This window comes from Triturus cristatus, chromosome 3_1 (genome assembly GCF_964204655.1).
Source record: "Triturus cristatus chromosome 3_1, aTriCri1.1, whole genome shotgun sequence".
NCBI classification, from domain to species: domain Eukaryota; kingdom Metazoa; phylum Chordata; class Amphibia; order Caudata; family Salamandridae; genus Triturus; species Triturus cristatus.
Window position 1 is genome coordinate 385,084,417 of NC_140583.1, and position 12,829 is coordinate 385,097,245.

Sequence of the window (12,829 nt, forward strand, 5' to 3'; positions counted from 1 at the left end):
ACAGATTTTATTCTGTGGGTGGAACAACTAATGAATGAACATCCCCTTGGCCTTCTGTGACCCTCTCTGATCTTCTTTAAAAAAAAGTGGGACTTTAAAAGGTATGCTGGGCTTGTGTGTATATCATCTGTGAATGTTAAATTACTTAATTTGAATCACTCAACTGTAATTGTTTGGCAAGTAATGGTGGTTGGTGCATGGCCAGCAAAGAAGGAGGCATAGACGATACAGACAAAAAGCCACCATACACAAACACACACTTTCACACATGCACACACTCACTATCTCCACAAAAAGGTGGTTGCTGACACTTAATTGACAGCAAAGAAGGTGGCATAGAGAACAAGGACACAGTGGACGCACACATACACGCATGTACAAACACACAGATACACAAACACAAACACCCTCCCCATCTCCCTCTAACCAAATATCATCCATAAGGGAGTGAAAGTATGCACCTGGTAAAGAACAAAAATGCTAAACAAACTGAAATATTCATAATGACTAGTTGAGATATAAATGGATTACTTTCAATGTCATTTGATCCTTGAAACTCACCTCTTTGAGATACCAAACCAACATGCAATTAGAAAATTTTTAAAAAAAGCAAAATCCATGTCCATACACATCTATTCTTTTAGGGGAAACTTAGAGGCAGACTGACTTAGAATTCATGCAACACAGTGCAGCAAGGCTAGTTGCAGTGCTGTGTTGCAATGCGTGAATGGGAGAGAGCTGCAAAGCACCCTTTCTACCTAGATCTTCAACTCTCTCCCTGCATTGGCCACACTTGAGGCTGCCTAGCGCCAATGCAGGCACCCTTGGACCATGGTGCACGGGTGCTGCATTATGGGCAGGGTTGTTTTAGTGAAGGAAGAGATAACTTCCTGCACAAAAACTATCCTTGGAGGCACACTCCTCCTTCTGTGTGTGCTCCTGCAGCACACATTAAAAGAGCAAATAACAATGATAAATAAAGATATTTCTTGTTGTTACACCTCACTTGGGAAGGCGTAGCATTTTGATGCATTCTCAGGTTTACTAGCTGTAATAAATGAGGGAATGTGCCAAAATCCATGGGTGGATGTTTGGGAACGCCCATGTTCCACCCATGGAATGCCTTCCCAATAAAAGGTAAAGCAGGGCAGTTCTTTGCACTGCCTTGTGCTACTTTGCATTTACTAAACCATGCAAAGCTACACAAAGTAGCTTTCCACGGTGTAGTAAACTCCAAATATGATTCTGTTTCGGGCTACACCACAGAAGTAATGCAAACCTGACACAAAATCGTGGCCCTAAAGTTTTGCACTTGCATATTTCTTCTAATTGTGCAATCATAAGTGCATCCTAATTTTACACGTTTGAGTTTTGGAAATATTGATAGACACGTACAGTCAATACTTCTGAAGTTTTATGAATCCAAAAAAATATTGATATGGATAACACATGATTTGCAAACCATAGTTACACCAATTCACAATGCGTCCTGAAGTACAAGAATCGTCCCACGCCCTTGCAGAGGCATTACAAGGGAAGTCTCTTTTTGGCCCATGCTTTACTCAGGGTTATTCTAAAGACTCCCATAAGGGGAGTGAACATAAACAAAGAGGGAGACGTTTAAAAAGAAATACAAATTAGAAATAGAAATAGAAATATGGTACATTGTATCTGTGAGATACATGTATGGTCAGATGCATGCTTAGAAAGAAAGAGAAAGGAAATGCAACGTTGTGTACTTAACTGCATTGTTCTGGATAAAGAAAGAGGCATTCACATTTAAATAGAAATATCATTAGACTATTGGAAATAAATGAACAGTAACCCTGCTTCTTCTCGCACCCAGTTTACTACTTTACAATGTTTGTAAAACTCATATTATTCGACAAAAACATAGATACAATTTATGGGAGAAATCAAGAAACTTCCCAAATGTCTAATTCCCCTCCCTTTACGTATACTACGGCTATTAAAATGCTGACCTGAAGCTAATCTTACACAGCATTAAGGGCTTGCTTGAACTAAGATCCCTGTGGGTAAAAGGTGAGTACTGTACCCAGCATCTACGGAGGCTTCCCATCACTGGCAACTTCATTACCATTCAAAGAAGTTCTCCATTAAATCCCTTCTTCTTTTATAATGCCGAGAACACAGAGTTTTTGGAGGCCTGGTGTTAAGAGGCACAGTGATATAAGCCAAAGATCTATTGACTTTCAGAAACTTCAGATGTAGTTCTGAGTAAGTTTGAAATGTCATTTTTAGACGAAATGAGATTAATAATTGGAGATGAGATAAGATATTGTTAGCCGAAATCTCAAGGCCTTTGAGTGCGAAAGAAGCAAAGTTTATGTTTAAGACTGTGTTGTATAAAAACTATGTACTACTAAATTAAACTAAGGAAGAAGAGGTATTGGTCTGATATGCTTAAATAAAAACATTAAATGGCAACCCTCTTGCCATAGTAGTATTGCAAAATGTATACACGATATGAAGAGAAACAAGTATAATTACTGTTGGAGAAATGGATACTTCATCAGCTAGTGGGGGGCCTTAGCATAGCTTATGTTTGTTGTATGAAAATAAAAAGGAACAATAAACGGAGTATTTATTAAATGATCATGGACCAAATTTGCTAAGCTACATTCAGTAAAACATTATAAACAAGCCTTTCAATCACGAGCATAGTCCAGCTATTTGGACCACAAGGTATATCTAAGGGCAAATATATATGTGTCTATTATATAGTAGGCCGTCTCCACGTGGATTTAACTTGCATCACAAATGTAACCCATGGAACTTTGACTAAATACATTTTGCTGAAAGAATAAAATAAAAGATGGCATGATGCATAAATCATATATGCAAATGTGCAGAATATAATACTCACTGTAGAGGGAGGGTGGTGAATCATGGCTCATGCGATCTGTTAAATGTGTGTGTGTGTGTATATATATATATTTATTAATATTATAATAATTATTGTTTTTTAATCCAAGTTTGCTCCCTCTGCTCTCCCCGCCCTGGGTAGTAGGATTGTCAACGCTGGCGGGGTGCTCCGGACTTTCAATTCAACGCAGTATAACCCCTTGCCTGCTCATGACGGAACCACACGGAGTGGTTCCGGCCGCTCCGCCCTCGTGGCGCTGATTCCCCGCCTGTGCGGGCGAACAATGCAAGTGAGCAGAGTCGTGACGGAACCACTCCGTCGTGAGCACAGCGCGTCCGTGGCTCATGACGGAGTGGTTCCGTCATGAGCATGGCGGCGCCGCGCTCCCCCCGAACCCCCCAGCACCGCGGCAAAATTCGTGCCGCGGTGAAGGGGTTAAAATGAAACGATCACTCAGGGGATGTTTCAAAGTGGTAGTTGCATTGAATCATGTTACGCGTTTCGACCGCAATGTGAGCAAGACTGCATGGCAGTCGAAACGCGTAACTGTATTTGAAACAACTACCACTTTGAAACATCCCCTGACTGAGCGTCCTATTTTGAACTGTGTTGAATTTATATATATATATATATATATATGTGTATATATATATATATATATATATATACTGTGCCTGGAGGGGTAATTGGCTTTTGTCATTTTACAGCTCGGCAAGGACAGCACTGTGCTAGTCCTATGCTTAAAGACTTTGCTGTACAAATGGCAAAAGACTTTGTCCTTTTCTATCTCGGCGTGGATGGCACTGTGCTAATCCTATGCTTAAAGATTTTGATAGAAAAACAAACAGACATTTGAGGTGAGCAGATCTAGAGTGTCGCTGGTGTTGAGAGTGCTCCATACAGGAACTGCTTTCCACCTAAACTTGAGAACTACCCAGAGTTCTCTGCTTCTTTTATGCATAATTTATTCGTCACTCTATGCCTGAAAGGGTATTTCTTTGACTTATACTGGGTGCTCCCTTGTGTCTGGACAAAGCTATACCTCTCTGAAGAGCTCTAATTAGAGTGAAACACTGTGTCAGGGGTTGCTTTTACTCATTTCAGGTTGGCTTGATTGGTATTTTATCAATTCAAAGCTGTAATACTGTGCCTGGAGTGGTAATTGGCTTTTGTCATTTTACAGCTCGGCAAGGACAGCACTGTGCTAGTCCTATGCTTAAAGACTTTGCTGTACAAATGGCAAAAGACTTTGTCCTTTTCTATCTCGGCGTGGATGGCACTGTGCTAATCCTATGCTTAAAGATTTTGATAGAAAAACAGACATTTGAGGTGAGCAGATCTAGAGTGTCGCTGGTGTTGAGAGTGCTCCATACAGGAACTGCTTTCCACCTAAACTTGAGAACTACCCAGAGTTCTCTGCTTCTTTTTTGCATAATTTATTTGTCACTCTATGCCTGAAAGGGTATTTCTTTGACTTATACTGGGTGCTCCCTTGTGTCTGGACAAAGCTATACCTCTCTGAAGAGCTCTAATTAGAGCGAAACACTGTGTCAGGGGTTGCTTTTACTCATTTCAGGTTGGCTTGATTGGTATTTTATCAATTCAAAGCTGTAATACTGTGCCTGGAGTGGTAATTGGCTTTTGTCATTTTACAGCTCGGCAAGGACAGCACTGTGCTAGTCCTATGCTTAAAGACTTTGCTGTACAAATGGCAAAAGACTTTGTCCTTTTCTATCTCGGCGTGGATGGCACTGTGCTAATCCTATGCTTAAAGATTTTGATAGAAAAACAGACATTTGAGGTGAGCAGATCTAGAGTGTCGCTGGTGTTGAGAGTGCTCCATTCAGGAACTACTTTCCACCTAAACTTGAGAACTACCCAGAGTTCTCTGCTTCTTTTTTGCATAATTTATTCGTCACTCTATGCCTGAAAGGGTATTTCTTTGACTTATACTGGGTGCTCCCTTGTGTCTGGACAAAGCTATACCTCTATGAAGAGCTCTAATTAGAGCGAAACACTGTGTCAGGGGTTGCTTTTACTCATTTCAGGTTGGCTTGATTGGTATTTTATCAATTCAAAGCTGTAATACTGTGCCTGGAGTGGTAATTGGCTTTTGTCATTTTACAGCTCGGCAAGGACAGCACTGTGCTAGTCCTATGCTTAAAGACTTTGCTGTACAAATGGCAAAAGACTTTGTCCTTTTCTATCTCGGTGTGGATGGCACTGTGCTAATCCTATGCTTAAAGATTTTGATAGAAAAACAGACATTTGAGGTGAGCAGATCTAGAGTGTCGCTGGTGTTGAGAAAGCTCCATACAGGAACTGCTTTCCACCTAAACTTGAGAACTACCCAGAGTTCTCTGCTTCTTTTTTGCATAATTTATTCGTCACTCTATGCCTGAAAGGGTATTTCTTTGACTTATACTGGGTGCTCCCTTGTGTCTGGACAAAGCTATACCTCTCTGAAGAGCTCTAATTAGAGCGAAACACTGTGTCAGGGGTTGCTTTTACTCATTTCAGGTTGGCTTGATTGGTATTTTATCAATTCAAAGCTGTAATACTGTGCCTGGAGTGGTAATTGGCTTTTGTCATTTTACAGCTCGGCAAGGACAGCACTGTGCTAGTCCTATGCTTAAAGACTTTGCTGTACAAATGGCAAAATACTTTGTCCTTTTCTATCTCGGCGTGGATGGCACTGTGCTAATCCTATGCTTAAAGATTTTGATAGAAAAACAGACATTTGAGGTGAGCAGATCTAGAGTGTCGCTGGTGTTGAGAGTGCTCCATACAGGAACTGCTTTCCACCTAAACTTGAGAACTACCCAGAGTTCTCTGCTTCTTTTTTGCATAATTTATTCGTCACTCTATGCCTGAAAGGGTATTTCTTTGACTTATACTGGGTGCTCCCTTGTGTCTGGACAAAGCTATACCTCTCTGAAGAGCTCTAATTAGAGCAAAACTCTGTGTCAGGGGTTGCTTTTACTCATTTCAGGTTGGCTTGATTGGTATTTTATCAATTCAAAGCTGTAATACTGTGCCTGGAGTGGTAATTGGCTTTTGTCATTTTACAGCTCGGCAAGGACAGCACTGTGCTAGTCCTATGCTTAAAGACTTTGCTGTACAAATGGCAAAATACTTTGTCCTTTTCTATCTCGGCGTGGATGGCACTGTGCTAATCCTATGCTTAAAGATTTTGATAGAAAAACAGACATTTGAGGTGAGCAGATCTAGAGTGTCGCTGGTGTTGAGAAAGCTCCATACAGGAACTGCTTTCCACCTAAACTTGAGAACTACCCAGAGTTCTCTGCTTCTTTTTTGCATAATTTATTCGTCACTTTATGCCTGAAAGGGTATTTCTTTGACTTATACTGGGTGCTCCCTTGTGTCTGGACAAAGCTATACCTCTCTGAAGAGCTCTAATTAGAGCGAAACACTGTGTCAGGGGTTGCTTTTACTCATTTCAGGTTGGCTTGATTGGTATTTTATCAATTCAAAGCTGTAATACTGTGCCTGGAGTGGTAATTGGCTTTTGTCATTTTACAGCTCGGCAAGGACAGCACTGTGCTAGTCCTATGCTTAAAGACTTTGCTGTACAAATGGCAAAAGACTTTGTCCTTTTCTATCTCGGCGTGGATGGCACTGTGCTAATCCTATGCTTAAAGATTTTGATAGAAAAACAGACATTTGAGGTGAGCAGATCTAAAGTGTCGCTGGTGTTGAGAGTGCTCCATATAGGAACTGCTTTCCACCTAAACTTGAGAACTACCCAGAGTTCTCTGCTTCTTTTTTGCATAATTTATTCGTCACTCTATGCCTGAAAGGGTATTTCTTTGACTTATACTGGTTGCTCCCTTGTGTCTGGACAAAGCTATACCTCTCTGAAGAGCTCTAATTAGAGCGAAACACTGTGTCAGGGGTTGCTTTTACTCATTTCAGGTTGGCTTGATTGGTATTTTATCAATTCAAAGCTGTAATACTGTGCCTGGAGTGGTAATTGGCTTTTGTCATTTTACAGCTCGGCAAGGACAGCACTGTGCTAGTCCTATGCTTAAAGACTTTGCTATACAAATTGCAAAAGACTTTGTCCTTTCTATCTCGGAGTGGATGGCACTGTGCTAATCCTATGCTTAAAGATTTAGATAGAAAAACAGACATTTGAGGTGAGCAGATCTAGAATGTCGCTGGTGTTGAGAGTGCTCCATACAGGAACTGCTTTCCACCTAAACTTGAGAACTACCCAGAGTTCTCTGCTTCTTTTTTGCATATATATATATATATATATATATATCTATATATCTCCGTTCGTCTCCGTCCTCTCGTTGGATACTTCCAAAAATGGCAATGGACCACAAAGTAAGTGCTTACATTAATTTATTTTGTGCAGATCAGCATGATGCATTTCAGCTCCTGCGGGAGCCTTGATCACATGATATATATATAAAAATATATAACTTGCTGCCAATACCCATTATGTAGTTATAGGTTAAAGTTTCCATTGTAAAAGCATTTTTTGTTTTGCTAATCACTTTGGCGCTGCTTGACATATCTTCATGAAATTTTCCCAAAATGTCCCCTTTTTAGTTAATTTGCTGTGTTGAAGGTTTCAGGGTGATATGTCAAGCAGGGGTCAAGAAAAAAGCTGGGGTCCCAAAATGCGTTTTCACCTATATTTAGTCGATAGGGATTTTTCATTTCTTGAACTAGACTACAGCCCCAGCGGCTCTATGGAATTACACCAAATTTGGCAGAACGCTAGATGTTGGTTCGTGCATTTTGTGATTTGGTGTAAATCTGTTCAGTAGTTTTTCAGATATCTAATTTTGAAAAATGAAGATATCTGGGGACGTAAGTCTGTGCAGTGGACTCGTGGATCCTACTAAAATTTAATTGGACCAGAATGTGTTGGCCGCCATCTTGGGACTCAACTTGAGGCTGAGTTCCACAAAAAAAGTAAAAAATAAAGAAAAGAGGGCAGGGTTGGAATACCCCCAGATATGTTGTGAGGGGTCCCACAGGGACACCGCCATGGTTTCACAGCTTTTTACATTTTTTTATCGCTGACTCAACACTGCAGCAAACTTGAAATAAAAGAAGCATGGTCTCCTGTGCATCTTTTTTCGAAAGCCACCGGGTGGGCCAAATACTGGGAGCATGGTAAAAATAAAGGAGGGGGTGCATGGGCCCCCATCCTTGGGCTATTCAAAGCCCCGGGGACCGCCACCTCCCTGTCACAAATGTAATTATAAAATAATGCGGGAGAGGCCCTATGGCCTCCACAGTTGCTACAGGGACTGCCACCTCCCCAGGACACTGTTGCAAAGAAATTTTGGAGGGCCCGCTTGGCCCCCTCCTTTCCCGGGGACCACCACATCACTGGGGCTAAAATAAATAACAATGTGAGGGGGGCTCTGGCACCCCCAAGCAGACTCAGGGACCACTATCTCCCCGGGGCAGAAATACATTCATGAAGGGACACTATTGTGGCCCCCTGGGACCACCAGCTCCCTGGAGCTTACTTTACGAAGGAGGGGGGCTGCGTGGCCCTACTTGTGGAGTCCTAAATGATCATTTGGACTGCCTCCCCCCAGGGCCGGCTCCAGAGAGTCCCAGGTGCCCACCCCAGTGACATTGCAGTTTGCTATGGCTTGGTGCGAGCTCCGCTCCTGCCAAGGCATAGCAAACTCTCTGCTTGCAGCAAGCAAAAGCAAAAGTGCTCTCACTTGCTGAATGCAGAGCAGTGTCTGTTTCCTTGCTCACTGAGCAGGGAAACAGGCATTGCTTTGGGATTCAGGGAACTGCATGTCAGCAACTCCCTGAGTCCAAAAGCAATTGAGGCCTTCAGACTCCCCCAGAAGCCCCCTTCTTAGTGTCTGGTCCCTGGGGTGGGGTCCCTGGAGCGATATTGACCTTGGGAGCGGGGCCAGACAGGCCCACGTCCCCATTTTTAAAAAAATGTGGAGGCCTGGCCTCGGGAAAGTGATAAATACACTAACACACCTTAAAACACACGTATGCATACATTGACAAACCCAGGCACACACTCATTCATACACCCTGGAATATTCTTTTGCAAACATTGACACACCCATGTACACAGTTATACATATACCGAGACTGCCAGTGACAAACATATACATGCACTAACACACCCAATCAGACACTAATGCAAACACTGACACCCCAAAGGGCACACTAATACATACACTAATACACCCCCATACACACTCATGCATACACTGACACACCCAAGCACACTTTAATACATACACTGAGACACCCACGGATACACTTATACACACACTGAGACACACAGTGACACAGTTATAGATACACTGACACACCCAAGCAAACTCTAATATATCTACTGAGACACCCCTATATACAGTGATATAGATACTGACACACCTGGTGACAAACGCATGCATACATTGATATACTCAGGCACACACTCATTCATACTGTGAGACACCCAGGAGCACACTTAGGCAAAAACGAACACAACTCACATACACACTTATTCATACAGTAAGATAGTAAGACTTATACATACACTGATACACCTATCACACACTGAGACACCCAGGGTGACACTCATATATACACTGAAATACCCATGCACACGCTTATTCATGCACCGAGACACCCTGCAACACACTTATCCGTACACTGACACACCCATAAACACACCTATTCATATATTAACACACATAGAGATACACAAATACATTCACTGACACACCCAGACACACACTAATGCATACACTGACTCACTTACACACTATATATACAAAAAAGGAATAAAAGGAGAAACACAGCTCTTTTTTGATTACTTGTCAGGGTTCTAAAAGAACAACTGATTTTTATGGATGCACCCAAAAAATATGGTACTGAAATGTTGTAAAAGTACTTTAATGAAACCAAACACATTTTCAAACTGGAAAAAAAAACAAATGTCAATGCTATAACCCCCCACATTTGTTTTAGAGATGATTATTGACTGCATTCAAATATACAGCAACAGATGTAGTGTCCAAGCCAACCGGCATGTGGCAGCGCAACCAAGGAGTTGTCATGTGCCCCAAATGTGGACACAAAGCTGCCACTGTTATTGTTGCTGAGGTGCAAGGTGCTGGAAGAGTCACTGAAGATACAGAAGGATGAGCACTGGCTTCTTTTTCATGGACCATTCTCTGGTATGATTTCTCATGAATTGTCTCAAGATGTTTCCACATTGATGATGTTTTGTGGCTATATTTTTTGCTTGTTCCTCAGGACAGGTTCTTCCCACTGATGGTACACTTCACTATCTTTGTAGTGACTTTCCTTTCACCAGATGGTATTGTGAAGAACCTCCATACTTTTCTCTGCTTTTTGGGTGGTGTTGCATTATGCTCTTCCTCCTCCTCCAGAAGAACAGAATCTTCTTCATATATAGATGCTGTTGCTGTAACCATTGGTACCAATCAGCAATTCTCTGGATGTATAACGTTGAAAAACACCTGATATTAATATCTATTGCCTGGTCCCTCACTCTAGGAATACAACTAACAGGTGTTGGGGGGGGGGGGGGTATTATTAGAAAAAAAGGTGTGGTCCCAATGAAATGAGTTGGTTTTGCTGTGTAATATCATGAAGTTCGCTGTGCCCTTCAGCAGATTTGTGAGGCCGTAAAAACTGTAAATTGAGTGAGTAATCAAAACAATATTTTAAAATAAAATAAAACTGCAAAATAAAATAAAAACTAAAATAATAAATATATGTTTTTAAATAACTCAAAAGGGTTTCAAAAGAACATAATTTAAAAAAAAAGACCTATGTAAAGATACTATAAAATATTTCTAAAATGTAGACATAAACATTAAAAGTTCCCAAAAAATCATATTTAAAAGAAATGAACTTAGAAACCCTTGATTTTTTCTGAAAAAAAGTAAAATAAAATAAGTTAATTAACTTAAGAGAATACATTTTGAAAAAAAAAGGTTACAGGGATGTTATAGTTAGGAAATGAAATAAAAAAAACCTTGGAAAGATGCAGAAAAAAACTAACATTACAGTGATGTTATACTTAGGCAATAGAATAATAAATAACCTTAAAAGTTCACTGAAAAAACAGAAGGTTACAGGGACATTATAGTAAGGAAATATAATTTTTTTAAATGAAGACATTCACTGATATAGCTGAAGGTTACAGGGACATTATAGTTAGGCTCACATTTCAATCATACAAAACCATTGAAATTCACCAGTTATGGTTACCTGAGCTCACTATAATTTACACCTTCGCACTGCGCTCCCTATAACCTCACATATTACATCACTCGTTACAGGGTCAGTGACATCACTGATGACATTACTTATAACATCTCAAAAGATATCACTGATGACATCACAATGTCTATGACTCAAGTAAATAAAAACAGAGGGTCAGTACAGTGCAAGAATATGCCTTGAAACAATATGTAGCCAATCAGTCACAACATCAAGCCCTAGTGGGCTCTGTTGGAAGAGACAGTCTTATAAGTAAAATTGACAAGGGAGAAGTGTACATTTATATCTCCATTCTGTACAATCAAAGCTTCTAATATATGAAAATGTTCTACATATAAAGTTCCCAAAATAGCAAGACATGTGACATGCTCCACATTGCTCATCATAGAGTCCCATGTCTCTTAATGCCCTGCCCCAGCGACTATGATTGAGGGAACCCTCTAATGGGCAAAAATGACAAGGGCCATTTGTGTAACTTCTATATTTCCAATCTGTATCTTATGGCTTGTGTTACATTGTCATTTTGTAGATACCAAACTCTCAAACACTAAATTAGGATAAAAAGATTCCTAAGAAATGATCCACTTTATCTTGCACAACACAAAGCCTCCCATTCAGCAGATCTACAGGATGACACACAGTCAAACACATCCACAAAATTATAAACTTGAAGAAAGTTTAGAACTACTCTGACACAGAGTAATCAATATCTTAGCTCTTTTATTTCTTGTCTGCTCCTAGGGCTCAAGGGACCATATTAGAAGAACTGAGTCCAGCCCCAAAGGCAAACTCAATACATAACAAATCTGAATGACTGCGGCAAGTCAGAATAAAGGGCCCAACCCTGTTTGAACATAACAACACAAAAAAAGTTTAGACCATGTTTTCTGATGTTGGACATAGATCATCAGAGACAAGCAAACTAACTAATATCGCTAAGATCAATGAATTCAAATTGGTCTTGACTGAGTTCCACAGAGAGAGCAACATATAGATATACTGAAGAGAATGTAAAGAATAAATCAAGGATAAGCTAATCACCCAAATGAATAAACATTTCTTCATCCATATTGATACCATTAGGAATCTTAGCATTGAGTTCCAGAATTTACTTTAATTCTACCTGCCTCAAAATAAATGTACAGTCACCTCCGCTGACTCAGGCTAAAATCCTGTCAATTGCAAAAACCTTAACAAGTCCCTGTCACTTTTATGTACTGTGTCAAAATGTCATGTTACCTGATTATGTCAGTTACCATTCTTTTTTAGCACGCATGTGCTCTAACTCACATTTTTGTACTGGGTGAGTAGTACTACCTACGAGTGGCTTGTCTCATTGGGCACACTAGGCCATATACACAGTAATCTGAGTGAAATGTCAGATGTTTATCAATTTGCTTGTTTGTGCCTGACATTGGTGAGAAGTACTGTTTGATATTCTGACGATAACTGTAGGCTTTACAATTTCCGCATTTAAAGAAACCCTTCACTATCATGGTAGATTTATTCATGTTAGATGTAACTTTCTGGATTTCTGTATTTTGTGTTTTCACTGCTGCTCTTACCATTACTTTCTGTATGGATACAGTACTTATTCTTAACGTGTGCATAGGCATTCTATGTTATAACTTAATTTTTGGACAGTCTTTCCTTCAAGGATATTCTTTTTCTAAA